This window comes from Marmota marmota, unplaced genomic scaffold (genome assembly GCF_001458135.2).
Source record: "Marmota marmota marmota unplaced genomic scaffold, marMar, whole genome shotgun sequence".
In the NCBI taxonomy this organism is placed as follows: Eukaryota; Metazoa; Chordata; class Mammalia; order Rodentia; family Sciuridae; genus Marmota; species Marmota marmota.
The window spans coordinates 674,375-690,122 of NW_026000211.1; the positions used below are offsets into that span (position 1 = coordinate 674,375).

The window sequence follows — 15,748 nt, forward strand, 5'->3', positions numbered from 1 at the left end:
CCCACCCCACAGCATCCCAAACCCTCCCTAGGTTCTGGGTTCTGGTAACCACCATTTTATTCTCTACTTTGAACTTTAGCTTCCACATGTAAGTAAAATCATGTGATATTTGTCTTTCTGTGTCTAACTTATTTCATTTAACATAATGCCTTTAATTTTCATCTATATTGTTGCCAATGATTGACTTTGTTCTTTTTATAACTAATATGTATGTAGGTATGTGTATGTGTGTGTGTGTGTGTGTGTGTGTGTGTGTGTATATATATATATATATATAACATTTTCTTTATCCATTCATCTGTTGATAGACATCTAGATTGATTCCACATCTTGGCCATTGTGACTAACCCTGCAGGAGACATACAGGTTCAGATGTCTCTTCAACATACTGACTTCATGTTCCTTTGGATGTCCAGTAATGGGATTGCTACATAATATGGTGAGTTCTACTTCTACTTTCTTGAGGAAACCCCATGATGTTTTCCATATGGCTGTACTAATTTGCATTTTCACAATGTATGAAAGTTCCTCTTTCTCCACAGCCTCACCAGCATGTGTTACTTTTTGTCTTTTTGATATTAGCTATTCTAACTGGGGTGAGATACTATCTCATTGTGGTTTTGATTTGCATTTCCCTGATGATTAATGATGTTGTGCATTTTTTTCATATAGTTGTTGATTATATGTATATCCTCTTTTGAGAAATGTCTATTCATATAATTTCCCATTTTAAAATTGGTTTATTTGATTTTTTGTTTTGTTTCATTTTGTATTGTTTATTGCTGAGTTAGTTCCTTACGTATTTATTCCACTTACCAGATGACTAGTTCCAGTGTTTTTTTTGTTTGTTTGTTTTGCTTTTTTTCAATTCTGTAGGCTGTTTCTTTAGTCTGTTGGATATTTCCTTTGCTGTGCAGGTACTTTTAGCTTGATCTAATACCATTTGTTAATTTTAGTTTTTGTTGCCTATGCTTTGAGGATCATATTCAAAAATCCTTTGCCTAGATCAATGTTCCAAAGCATTTTCCCTGAATTTTCTTCTAGTAATTTCAAAGTGTGGGGCCCTACATTTAATTTGTTAGTGCATTTCTAGTTGATTTTTATATATGTGAAGTGAGAGATAAGGGTTTAGCTTCTTTCTTCTGCATATGGATACCTAGCTTCGCCAGCACCATATAAGAAACTTTTCTTCCTCTAATGTATATTTTTATTGCCTTTGTTGAAAATCAGTTGGCCATAAATATGTGGATTTATTTCTAGATTCTCCCTTCTGTTCCATTATTCAGTGTGTCTGTTTTTATTCCAGTACTATGTTTTTGTTGTTGTTTTTTTTTTTTTGATTACTATAGCTTTGTTATATGTTTTGAAGTCAAGTTATTGTAATATCTCCAAATGTGTTCTTCTTGCTCATAACTGTTCTGTTTATTTGAGGTCCTTTGTGGTTCCAGATGAATATGTGTGTGTGTGTGTGTGTGTGTGTTTTCTAATTCTGTGAAAAATTTCAGTGGTATATTTGGTATAAATTACCTGAATCTTTAGAATGGTTTGGGTGGTATGGACATTTTAACAAAATGTAATCTTCCAATCCATGAACATGGGATGTCTTTTCATTTTTTGTATGTGTCCTTTTAGTTTCCTTCATCAGTGTTTTGAAATCTCATTGTAGAAATCATTCACTTCTTTGGTTAAACATATAGTTATTGTGAATGTGGTTGCTTTCTTGATCTCTTTCTCAGCAATTTCATTATTGGTGTACAGATATTAATTTTTTATATGTTGATTTTCAAATAAATTTTACTAAATTTACCAGTTCTAGCAATATTTTGGTGGCGTTTTAGATCTTTGTATATTTGACTTCCTCTTTTCCTATTTACATGTCCTTTCTTTTCTTTTCTTTCTTTTTTTTTTTTTTTGTCTTATTGCTGTTGCTAAGACTTCCAAATCTACATTGAATAAGTGAATAAGAGTGGTGAAAGTGGACATCCTTGTCTTGCTTATAATCTTAGAGAAAATGATTTCGGCTTTTCTCCATTTTCTATGATGTAGGCCATGTATGTAGTTCTGATTGTGCTAATCTGAACTTGCTTTATAACAACTCATTCTTGAGGAAACTAATCTGGCACTATGTGAAGTATATTAATTCCTTCTGAGGGCAGTGCCCATGATCTAATCATTTTTCACTGGTTCTCGCTTCTTAAAGATTCCATCACCTCTCTACTGCCACACTGGGGATTCCAGGACATGAACTCTGGAAGACAAACCATATTTAAACTATAGCATCAATGTTCATAATAAGATTCTTCATAATAGTTAAAAGGTTTAAACAACCCAAGTGCCTATCAACAGATGAATAAATAGACAAAATATGGTATGTACCTATAATAGAATATTATTCAACCATAAAAAGGATAGCAATTTTGATATATGCTAAAAAATGGATGAGCCATTTTTTTACATTATTTTAGTAAAATAAGTCAGATATAGAAGAACCAATATCATATGATTCCACTTATATGAATAGGAAAATTCATATAGAGAAAAAGTGAATTAGAGGTTTACCCAGGGCTATATTTCTCAAAACAGCAATCCTTTTTATGACTGCATAACATTCCATCAGTGGACATGCCACATTTGTCTGTATAGTCTCCTATTAATGAATTTCTGGAAAAACAATAAATAGCACTCTGTGCTCTAGTTGAATTTCAGTTCTCACATATCAGTCAATAAGAATGTGCCACTTTGATTTATCTGGTGTCCTTTCATTTGCACAGACTTTGAAATCATCAACACTTTTGTGGTCTTTGATTCTTACCCCCATGAGTGGGCTTGAAAACAGAATCAAAGTTATGTCTTGGAAAAATACATTAATCTCTTAATGTGTCAAAGAATTGAAAATAGATCACCCTTCAAGTGAGAAACAGATTCTAAGTTTGTGAGCTCCAGAAAGTCTTTTCTAAAATTGATGGTTCTATGCAAGCTTGGGTTTGACAAGCTAGGGGTCTCCTGGAAAATTAGTCATTGTGGTGGAGACAAAAGACATTCTCAACAGGAAACATCTCACACAAGAGCCTTGGAATTTTCCCTAACAGATTGAAGATGCTTCTGTATATTTTCAACTCCTAAAGATAACTAGCCAGGCCTGAACAACTCATTGTATTTCAGAACATGCTCTGTGTGTTTCCTGCAGCTATCACAATATATATTATTTCATTCATACTGTGAACCTATGTAGACCAAAAAGAAAATTCTACAACTGATATACCATTTGTATCTCCTTATATGAATGCACAGATAAGTGGCACTATACACAGAAAAATGCACATATACAAACATTGTGCACATAGATATGCATTTTCCTTGTATACATTTACGATTCTTTTATATTTATTTTTTTGTTTAGAATACCCACATCCTCATTTATCAAGCTCCTCCAAGGTAAAGTCCTTCATGACCATGTCCTCCACAAAGTTTCCCCTAGTCATTTTCAGATCTCATGTAGACCCTGCTCTTTGGAATTCTTAGCTTCCTAAATAATTTACAAATTAGGTATTTCACCTGTGTTTATTCCTCTTACCTATCTGATGCTAAGTGGTGTGAAGGGTTAAACTGTTAAAAATCTAATGCTGTTCCTCCTCAAAAGCCAAGCATATTATTAACCCAAAATAGAATTATAAGCTTATAGAATTTAATACTAGAAATGACTTTAATCTGTAAAGGAATTCCTTTCATAAATGAGGACTGTGATCTGACATGAGCTCCTAGGTGACTACTCTTTGTAAACTATGGACATTGCTGATAACTCCCCACTCCTCATGTACCTACTTAGTCAGCTCTTTGTCACTGTGACAAAATACCAGAGGAAAACAACTTAAAGGAGAAAGGACTTATTTTGGCTCATGGTGTCTGAGGCTTAATCCATGGTTGTGGGCAGCAGGCACTGTTTGTTTCTGGGTCTTTGCCATGCAGGAAGGGCCTGGCAAAGGAAAGCGTCTCACTTCATGGTGTCTGGGAGACAGAGAGAGAAAGGGAACAAGATATAGGCTACCTCCTAGATGTTCATTCAGTTATAAATCCATCCATGGGTTAAGCCACTGACGAAGTTAGCACCCTCATGATCCATTCGCTTCCCCAAAGTCCCATATCTGAATACATGGGCATTCCAGAACCAAACTGTACCTACTACATACCCACATCCACCCTGAACTCAAAGGGTTACTGTCTGCTGGGACAGAATCAGACACTTCCAGAATTCTAAAGCAATGGTTGATCAATCAAAGGACAGCCTAAGACTTCTTTCCCTATCTGCCTAAGAGAGGGCACCTAAGACTCATGGGTAACATTCTTTTGTATCCCTTTCACTTTACAGATGTAAAGAGAAGCAACAAGTTTTAGCTAACTCTAAAGTCTCTGACAGTAAACCATGGAAAACCAGTTTGCTAGTTCTACTTGCAAAGCACTGTGCTAGCATGTTACTTCATCCTATTAGTCATATTTATGAAAAAAACTATGCAGAATTTTGTACCTTTGATGCTAATCTGCCTTCTTTAAAACATTTAAACAGGCCTAAACATTCAGCCTAGGATAATGGTTCACCATTGTGTAAGAGAAAAGACCTGCTGGTTGGGGGCAGTAATCAGATGGATATAGATACAAGAAACTGAGCCCAAATCTTAGTTTCCTCTTCCACTAATGAATACAAATGGAACTAGAAAATTAGATCCTCTGGTTTACTATGACTTTGGGGTAAGTCCAATTTTGTGACTTCTCCTTTGCATGTAGAAAATATATTATCCTTCAATAAGAAAGAATTAACTCCTGAGTATTGAGTTAACTGACGGTCAGAAGTACCACAGTGGAGTGATGAATGACTTTGCAACTCTGCGTTGGATGGTTGTGTAACTGCTTCAAAATTCTGCTGTGATTCATCTCTTAAAAATCTTCTTCTTCCTCTTATCTACGTACAGTCAGACTATAAACTGATCAGCAATCTTGTGATCCAAACATCACCTTCCTGCTTTCCACCAATACTCACCACCCTTTGTCCTTTTTTTATATCTCCCTTGAGATTAGCAGGTTAGCCCTGACAGCAGAATGACCCTCAGATGACTCTTTGGAAAGCTGACATTGGTTTCTAGTGGATTCCAGATTACACAATGTCCCCCACTTTCCCAAAATACCATGCATCAAAATACAGGCTGAATAGAGAGAATAAAATGAGCCCTGACGTTCCACCTACAGGCCTTCCACAGGCAGCAGGAAGAATATTAAGTATGAGTTCTATTTGTTTCCCAGCCCAGGGGGAAGCCCAGCAACAGACACCAGCCTGTCTTTCATCTCACAGTTGCTTCCTGTTTGCGGGGAGCTGACTCTTCCCTCCACTCTCTAATTCAACCATATCCACTCATTCAAGCTGTTAAAACTCAGCAGATAGCACACAGAATCTGAAACACTATGGGGGAGGTCTTTTTCCTAATGAGGAGTGACATTTGTGTAATAGAACTACAACAAAACCTTGAACAGTTCTGAAATGACCAGCTTCTCTATCTGTTCAAACACTGAGGAGATTTCTTCTTTCATAACAGTTCACTAAATGACTCTCAGAATATTTCACCTCTCTGTCAATTTTCATTCCTCAGGCTGAATTTACCCAGGGTCAAAATTTCACTTATTTATTGACTTTAGTGACTCTGTCACTGGTACTAGAGAAATAATATCAATTACGTCTGTATTTATTTATTTTTGGTACTGGGGATTGAACCCAGGGACACTTTACCACCGAGCTATATCCCCAGCCCTTTTTATTTTGAGACAGGATCTCACTGAGTTGCTGAGGGTCTCACTAAGTTGTTGAGGCTGGCCTCAAACTTGGGATCCTCTGCTTCAGCCGCCTCCCAAGTTGCTGAGATTACTGGTGTGTGCCACCATGCCCCATAAATCTCTTTTTATTTACAGACCACTGTCCCAAGCTACATGTGTAAATAATGTCTAGCTATTTTTATAATATCCAATGTCTTAATAGTCTTATGTTCCAATGAATGTCCAAAACTTGGAATAACCACTATACTTATGATTTATTTTTTTCATTTCCTGAAAATGATTTTATCATAAATTAAGATTTTGAAGAAGAAAAATGTTTAAGGAAGGAACAAATATCTATCACCCATCCTGGAGCCTGTTTTATTTGGACTTTTAAGAAAAATTGCTATTTTTTTTTTTTTTAGCAAATTTTGGAAATCATTTCTTAAACCAGTTTTTAGACAAGAGGAAGGATTTTCTGATTATCCTTTGGCAGGCAGTAATCTTGGGAAGGATAAGCCTTACAAGTATTTTATTGACCTAGCTTTTAAAAACCCTCAGCATGAATCATTTCCACTATTATAGTTCTTTTAAAAGAACATAATAATGGGTTTAATGCATTAAGGAACAATAAAGATTATACAAACTAGTCAATCAAAAAGTACAAATGTGTCTTGTCAAATGGCAACGGTTGGCCTAGATTTTCAATGTTTCTATAATATCCAATATTCATTGGAACATATAGCTGATCTTACAGATATTGAAGCCTCATTGTGGCCAGCTATGCTCAGTGTGAACTGTAGCCCTCTTAGTTGATTCCATACCACACAACATCCTCCACACCATAGTGTTTCATGTTGCCTGTTGCTTAGCACCATGGTTCTTGTGGGTGGTGAAATACAAACCATCACCACTGGGGAAAAAGAAGCCACTTTTAATAATACTCAGAGTCAGTTCTTCAAGGTACTTCCAATTATCAATTATCTTCCCCCACAAGGGTGGGATGATGGTGAGGTACTTGAATAGGAACAGAATTTGAGATTACCAAACACTCACTTATCAAGGTATATAACATAGTCATGCAATATTTAAAAAACAAAATTTAATACAAAAAAATCCCAAATGAATAAAAGATAAAAATTTTAAATAACAAAAAGTTGAACTTGTGCTTGCATAACCTTCCTTCATGGGCTCCACCCTAATCTCAGCTCCATTTCCAATGAAACTTTATTTAAAAAACAGGCAGTCTGTCGTGGGCCATCGTATGCCAATTGTATTTATTTATTTATTTATTTATTTATTCTTAAATGTTTGGGAGAATTCTCCAATAAAAATCATTTAGGCCTGGCTCTTTTTGTTCTGAAAATTTATTAATTATTGATTTAATTTCTTCAACAGATATTCAGGTCACCTATTTCTCCTGGTGTGAATTTTGGTAGATTATGTCTTTCTGGAAATTGATCCATTTTATCTAGACTACCAAATTTTTGAGCAAGGGTCATTCATAATATTGCTTTCTTACTCTTCTAATGTCTATGGGATCAGTAGTGACGACCCCTTTTAATTTCTAATATAGTCCTTTGTGTGTGTGTGATATTGAGGATCAAATCCAAGACCTCACACATGCTAAGCGTGCACTCTACCATTGGACTGCATCCCTACCAATTTCTGGTATTAGTAATTTGTACCTTTCCTCTTTTTTTCTTAGTCAGCTAGAGGTTTATCAATTTTATTGATCTATTTAAAGAATCAGCTTTTGATTTTGATGATTTTCTCTACTGATCTCCTATTTTCACTTGTATTTGTCTCTTCTCTTAATTTATAACCATTTTTTTCTATTTACCTTGGACTTAATTTCCTTTTCTTATTCTAGTTTCTTAAGGTGGACACTTATCTTTTTGATATTAGGTTTTTCTTCGTTTCTAGTTCATGCATCATGCTATGAATTTCCCTTTAAGTACTGCTTTTGATGAAATTTACAAGTTCTGAGGTATTTTCACACACTTCTATGCGTTATTGTATTTAAGAAATAATAAAACCATATCAGTATTATCATCTCCAAATTCAGGCCAATAAATAGTCTCTTTTAGAGATTCCTTTTAAATTTCAAAACAGATTTATTGAGATATAATTCATGTAACATATAATTCACCCACTTAATATAGATATATTTAATTTCCATATATATCAAGTGGGATTTATTAATATGCATACTATTTATTAATATATATTAATTAGATATTAATATATATACTAAGTGGGATTCTGAGTATGTTCAGAGTTGTGCAACCATCACCACAGTCAATTTTAGAACATTTCATCATGTAGACAAGAAATTCCATAACTATTAGTAGTCACTTCCCATCTCTTCTCCCCACATCCACATCTATCCTCCCCTCATTTGCCACACTCTGATCCCAGTCACTTACCTACTTTCTGTCATATTCAAAGGAACTCTGAACCTTTCTTTTTGGAGTTTCTTAAGGTGAGAAAAGACATAACTGGGAGGAAGCATGATGGGCAAACAGGAGAGAATGCCCTACATTGACTTTCTCTAAAGTAATTATTGTGAACAGTGACCCAGGCATCCTTCATCCACTGACGTATGCCAGAGAGCGCAAACCATAAACAGCCACTGATCCACGCCTCTTTGTCTGGCTTTCCCCTGTAGAAAAGTGATATCTGGCACTAAATTTCACGGTTCCTGTGTGCTGGAACTAGCTGGCACCTGTTCTGGAAAGTCACTTGTTAACCAAATAGTAGCTCAGACTTGGCAACAGAGTATTTGCCCCAGGAAAATCAGCACACAGTGCAAATTTGGTTATTTATTTTTTTGTTTTTGATTTTTGGGTTTTGAGAACTGGTCCATTAGCACAGCAATGCCAAATTACAAAACCTACAAAGTTCTCCAACTTTTTCTATCTGCTGGCCCAAGAATGTAAGAACTGGAGGAACATAGAGCTTCTAAAAGTCTCTATCCCTCCGGATCCCATGAATAGGTCAGACCATTTGAGGGAAGAAACTCTTCTTTCAAGCAGCAATGTATAAGGTGCCAGGCAACAGCCCAGAATAGATTTTCTAAGAACACTCAGTTACATATCCCATAAACATGACAAAAATATTCTTCAACCAACTTTCATAGGTTTAAGCTTTACTAAAGTAATTCACCCAAATGTACAAGCTAAAAATGAACTGAAAATGGAAGATACACTGGATTATTATTTCCTTGGAGGTGGCTGGGATCAAGATTTTTCTCTGGAAATCAATATCATCCCCCCGTACCCAAATGAGGACAATTACCTGAGGCTAGGAGTTTGAAGAAACTCAGTAAAAATTTAGGGGGAAAAGCTGAGCAGAGGAGAAAATTTTATTTATTTAGCTGTAAAAGCTAAAAATAAATTTAGGATCATTATATATTTACTTATATATAAATGCACGTTACTAATTATAATTTGAACAGGCATTTGGTTCTGTTCAAATTACTGCCAGAAAGAAAGAATAGAGATCAATTCTTCCAGAACTGAATTGACTACTATAAATTATTCCAAAGTAAAGATTTTACAAAATGAGTTATCTCATTTAATTACTTTGGTATGTATTTGGAGAATACATGAATAAAGGCACAGAGAAAGATGGAGAAAGACATGTGAAAAATCTATCCATTCGGGCGCCTTTACTTTTCTTCCATCTCCCTACCAAAATTAAATAAATAAAAATCAGTAGAACCATTATTTGTGCAGAAGTTATGGTCAAGGAAGCAGTTTCACAAACACTACCCTATTTGTTTATAATTTCTACATGTCAAAAGACAAAATCACAACAAATTAGGTTAATCAATTGAATGGCTTTTATTTGCTATTCATGAATAAGGCAGTGCTTACTCTAAAAATTTAGAAAATGTGTCCCAATGAGTTGAGCAGAGCAGGTTGGTTTTATAGGCAAAAAATTGCTGAAGAAAACAGAAATAGGAAACAAAAAGAGAGTTGGTCATTTCAAAGTTACTGTCTCTATAAGGTTAAAACGGAGTGCAAGCTTCATGCCAGCTAAAACTGACCTGTTAAGGGGTTTGTATTATCTCTCCCTCTCCTGATTTCTCAGAAGGTCTGATAAACAATTTCTTTTTTGCTTGATGACATGGAAATTTAGCATGAGAGACTCCATTTTTATTTGATCTGTTGGATCCTAGTGAAAGAACTCATTCTAAACCAATGCCTCCTATAAATCTTATTTGACTTTAATAGTACAAACATTATTAATGTCCTAGTTTTCCAGATGAGGAAATAGCCTCAGAATGATTAAACTGAATTGGTCAAGCTAACAGTGTAGGTTAGCATATGAGTCAAGATAGAGATGCAATTTTGAGGGGCGGGCAAAGATTAAACCCATGCGTGTTAAATGTACACTACCAGGGATGATGTACCTCATCACCCAAATGCCATCCTTCCCATTCTAAAATTCCTCTTTAGCTAGGTAGGATTTTTTTTTTTTTTAAAGACAAAAAAAAAAAAAAAAAAAAAAACAAGGGCTGGGGTTGTGGCTTAGTGGTAGAGTACTTACCTGGCATGTGTGAGGCACTGGTTTCAACCTCAGCACCATATAAAAATAAATAAATAGATAAATTTTTAAAAAATAAAGGCATTGTATCAGAGAGAGAGAGAGAGAGAGAGAGAGAGAGACTAGTCCTTATTTTAGACATAAATTTGCAAATGGTTCGTGACTTATTTACCCTTTATCAGAAAATGGGTAAGAGAGGGGTGGTAGAATTTGTTCAGTGGCCCAATATGCATGACCTACTGGGCACCGATTAAATCTTTGGGTTAGGGAGCACAGATTCCAGAAGCCCAGCACCAGTTGCTTTCATTAGAACCCTGAGATCTGAGTAAAGGGCTCTTCCCACTTTTTATTAAAGAGAGCATTCCTTGAGAATCCACCAATCCTAGACCAGTATATATAAATAAATAAACAAGCCTCAGGGCCTCACAGCTCTCCTTTTGTTTCGATTTCTGGATAAATGGAAAGCACTTCCCACAGCCACAAGTAGCAATTTTCCCTCTTCCTTAAAAGCTTTAGGAAGGACACACCCAGGGAACCATTTGCATTTTGACTATAGCTTTTATCCCTTATTTTACTTCCAAAGGCTGTATTGTGTTGCCTAACTTGATTGATAACTGCTTCATTTACAATCCAAAAGGTTGTTTTTTTTTTAAAGTCATAGAGGGAATTTAAATAGGGAATCCCAACTGTGCTTTCCAACTAATAGAGAAACCAATTACACTAATCCTGCTATTTTAACTCCCTGGGGTCTATCCCCATCCTCATCTCCCAAACTGTGAGCAAAATTTTGTTTTGAAAATACCTGTCCCTCCCACGCCCCTTGGGAAAGGATCCAGAGATCTGATCAGATTTCCAATGATATCCAATACCCACAATGGCTTAGAACTACCACAGTGACTTAAAGCCATGTTCAACAAAGCCTGAAGAAAATGAAACCCACCTGATGCTCCCAGAACTAAATGAAGTCTTCCTGTGGCACAGCTCAAGCAATGAGGATTAAGGCTTTTAAAACCAGCAGCCAGATGAGCTTCCTGTTGGCTCCAGAGGGATAAGGTTCTCCTGAGAATCCTGGGGATTTCTGACCCATGGATGTCATCTACTTCCATGAAAGCAGCCAGAAACATAGAAGGAAAAATGAATTAGACTCCTAGCATTACTAATTGCATCCTGGGGGGGGGGGGGGGGGGAACCTCTCAGACTTCTTGAGACTTCTTTACTGTTACTCCTTACATTATTCATGACTAAAGCCCATCCAAAGCTAGTTCAAAAGAAAAGGGACTAAAAAGCATTTCTAAAATGCTTTTTTCCCCAAGTGTAGTAAATATACAAAAAGGTACACAGGTTATAAACATATGTCTTGATAAACTGTCACAGTGTGAGTATATACATGTAACCACCACCCAGGTCAATTTTCCTGATGACTAAGAATAATGATTAATGAGGCTGAACACCTTTCACCCATAGATATGGTTTTGTCGGTGTGTTGTTTGGATATCCTTTTTTACGAAATGACATTTTTAGTCTTTTGCTCATTTGTGTACTGAGAGATATATCTTTTCTAACTGATTTTTAAGCAATAATTTGTATATTCTGGATATGAGTCATTGTCAGTCACATGCGTTGCAAACGTCTTCTCCCACGATGTCAGTCGCCCTTCCCTCCTACAAAGATGTCTGTGATGGAAATAATTTATGGTAAATAATTTGGTTTGTATTTCTTAAAGAAATCTTTGCTTACTTCATGATCATGAAGACATTCTGTTATCTTCTAGGAAATGTGTTGAATTGTGAATTTAAATTCACATTTAAAGTTAACATCCACAGGGAATTGACTTTTGTGAGATAAGGATCAAATTTCTATTTTTCTAGATGGATATCCAGTTGACCCAATGTTATTTATTAAAGGCTATAATTTTCTATCACTTTGCAATGTTCCTTTGCCATAAATCTAATGTTTTTATTTGTGTGGTTCTTTTTGGACCCTTTTCATAAATTTGCTCTATTGATCTATCCTTGTACCAGTTACCTACTGTATTAATTTCTGTAACTAAATAATGTTGAGGGCTGGGGCTGGGGCTCAGTGGTAGAGTGCTCACCTCCCACGTGTGAGACCCTGGGTTCAATCCTCAGCACCACATAAAAATAAAAATAAGTGAAATAAAGATATTAAAATATTTAAATAATATGTTGATATTGATATTAGTAGTATTAGGTTTTTCAACTTTCAAGATTGTCTTGACTATTCCTGTTCTTTTGTATTTCCACAGAAACTTTAGAAAGAGCTTGTCAGTTCTCTCAGAAATAAAAGAAGCCTATTGAGATTGCACTGAACCTAAATATCAATTTAGGGAGAATTGACCTCTTTACAATATTGAGTCTTTCTTCCATTTATTCAGATTTTCTTTAATTTCTCTCAATAGTGTTACATAGTTTTCTATGTAGATAGAAAACCTTGTACATTTCATTGCATTTATTACTAAATAGTTCATTTTTATATACTATTCTAACTGGTGATATTCAATAATTTTATTTCTAATTTTTTATTGCTGGTAGATGGAAATATTGTTATGGTTTTTTAATATGGATCTTGAATCTAAACTAAGTCATTTAATCTACAAGTATAACTGTGGATTCATCTGGAATTTCTATGTAATATGCCATCTATGAATAATGACTTTTTCTCCTTCTTATCTAACTAATCTTAATACCTCGTATCTCTTGCCCTCTTCTTCCTCTTTTCCCCTTTTCTTCCTCCTCTTCGCCCTCTCCACTTCTCCTTCTCTTCCTTCTTTTTAGGATAGAACTTCATAGAATGTTGATTAGAAGTGGTTCCAGTGACCATTCTTGTCTTAGTCCCAATTTCAGGGGAACGTTTCAGAATTTTGCTTTCAAGGATAATATTTGCTTTAGGATTTTTCTGGACATACATTATAAGATTAAGGGATTTCCCTTTGGGGAAACCTGCATCTGAGATGGTCTTAAGTAATTCTCACCTACTGACAGTCAAGTCCTTGTATATTCTTCTCCCACACTGAATCATGGCTGATCTATGTGTTCAAAAGAGTATGACAGAAATGATATGTGACTTCCAAAATTTTGTCATCAAAGACATTTGAGTTTCCACCAAATCTCTCTGGGGTTTCTTAGCCTCTTAAATCACTCACCCTGGGGAAAGCCAGTCATTTTTTTTTTAAAGAGAGAGAGAGAGAGAGAGAGAGAGAGAGAATTTTTTAATATTTATTTTTTAGTTTTTGGCGGACACAACATCTTTGTTTGTATGTGGTGCTGAATCCCGTGAGAACTCAAGGGGAACTCAGGCAGCAGGATACGCCCTATTCCCAGCAGGAATAACCTTAAACCTGGAACCACCCTAAACCCGGATAGTCCTAAACCGGGAACGCCCTAAACCCGGATCATCCTAAACCAGGAACACCCTAAACCCGGATCCGCCTTGGTCCTTGAGCAAGGTCACCTACATGCAATGTCACTGCAAAATGTCCTATTTCCACGAGTCCTTCCACTAAGCAACATGGGGTACGCTGGCAAGGAAATTGTCATACCTACTTGGCTAATGGCTCCCAGCAAGTGAATACACCAGATTGCATTTTCTCAAATGGCAAATGAAATACCAGATAACATTTTTATTTGATTCACCCAAGAGTTTCAATATCATATGTCTTTTGGAGGATTCAGATTCTTAGCACGTCTGTAATACTGTCCATGAGGATACAAATGATACTTAGTAGTAAAGAACATTTTTCTAAGTTTTTCTGTCATGGTTTCTTGCTCAAGGTATTCACCTTTGCCTTCTAATCTGTTTTTTAGTACTTGATCATGTGTTTCTTCATTACTGTGCACAGAATCTAGTTGAGGGATAGGTTGTGTGTGTTCATACAGGATATCCACAGAAGGGTGGGAGCATACTATTGTCCCGCCATCAGATGTCAAAGAGAGCTGTACTCTGCTATTATAGTCAACTGAAAGAGAAGAAAATGTAGATTTATGACAAATGTCAGATAAAGCTCTGTTTGAATAAATGCTTCAAGAAAGTTCTCTTTGATATCACCCATTTTAATACTGTTGCTGCCATGGTGTTTGTTATAAGATGATTAGATGATATGATGAAAGATGATATGATATGATATGATATGATGAAGTCTACTTCTAGGCATATCAATTTTTATTCCAGGAGACTGCCATGTTGCCTCAATCCAGGTCCTGTGAAACCTCAAGTAAAGTCTTGATAAGAACTTCAGCTCCAGCCCAAATGTTGACTGGAATTTCATGCCAGAACTAGAGTAAGAGCTGCCACCTAAACTACCTCCAAATTCCCGACCCACAGAAAATGTGAGGATGATAAACTATTTACTATTGTTTTGAGCCACAAGTTTTGGGGTAATTAGTTTTGCTGGAATAGACAATGCAACTCCTATTCTTACTATATGAAGAGTTTTAATTGTATGTGTTAAATTTAATCAAATGCTTTTTTCTGCACCCACTAAGATAGGCATGATTTTTCTTAAATTTTGTACATATTTGAGGAGGATAAACTCCCAGAAGTGGAATTTTTGACTCAAAAGATATGCATTTTAAATTTTCATAGATATGGCCAAATAGCTCATCAAAAAATGGTATAACAATTTAGACTTCCAACACAAAAGCCTGTTTCTTCATAGCCTTACCTATACATTGAGATCAACCTTCTGATTTGTCTAATGTTTAATAAGTTTAATAAAGATATATTTTTGTTATTTTAAATTGTGTTTCCTTAATATTAGTGAGATTGAGTGTATGTGTGTATTATTAAATGCACATAAGTTTAGAATTATTATGTCTTCCTGGCTGACTGGTCTTTTATCTTTATGAAATGTACCTCTTACTTTAATAATGTTTCTTTTTCTAAAGCTTATTTTATTTGATATTGTACTTTGTCTGAATGAGATTGCATATTATATCTTTTTTCCAAAATTTTACATCCAAAATTTTGATATATTTATTGTAACAATTCCTGTAAGCAGCACATAGTCTTTAATCCATTCTGATAATATCTTTTTTAAAAAAATACCTTTATTTTATTTATTTATATGTGGTGCTGAGGATCAAATCCAGGGCCTTGCATGTGCTAGGCAAGCACTTTACTGCTATGCCACAACTACAGACCTGATAATGTCTTTAAATTGGAGTATTTAATCTCTTTATGTTTAATATAATTTCTGATTTTTTAAAAAAATTTTTCTTTCTTAGTTGTAGTTGGACACAATACCTCTATCTATTTATTTATTTTTATGTGGTGCTGAGGATTGAACCCAGAGTCTCGCATGTGCCAGGCAAGCCCTATACCGCTGAGCTACAACCCCAGCCTCAATTTCTGATACTTTTAAGGTTTTAATATATATATA

The 15,748-nt window shown here is 35.4% G+C and overlaps 1 pseudogene; it reads right to left on the reverse strand.

Moving 5' to 3' along the window:
* Positions 1-14,018: 14,018 nt before the first annotated feature.
* On the reverse strand, positions 14,019-14,439 carry LOC107142527 (annotated as a pseudogene).
* Between the last annotated feature and the right edge of the window lie 1,309 nt (positions 14,440-15,748).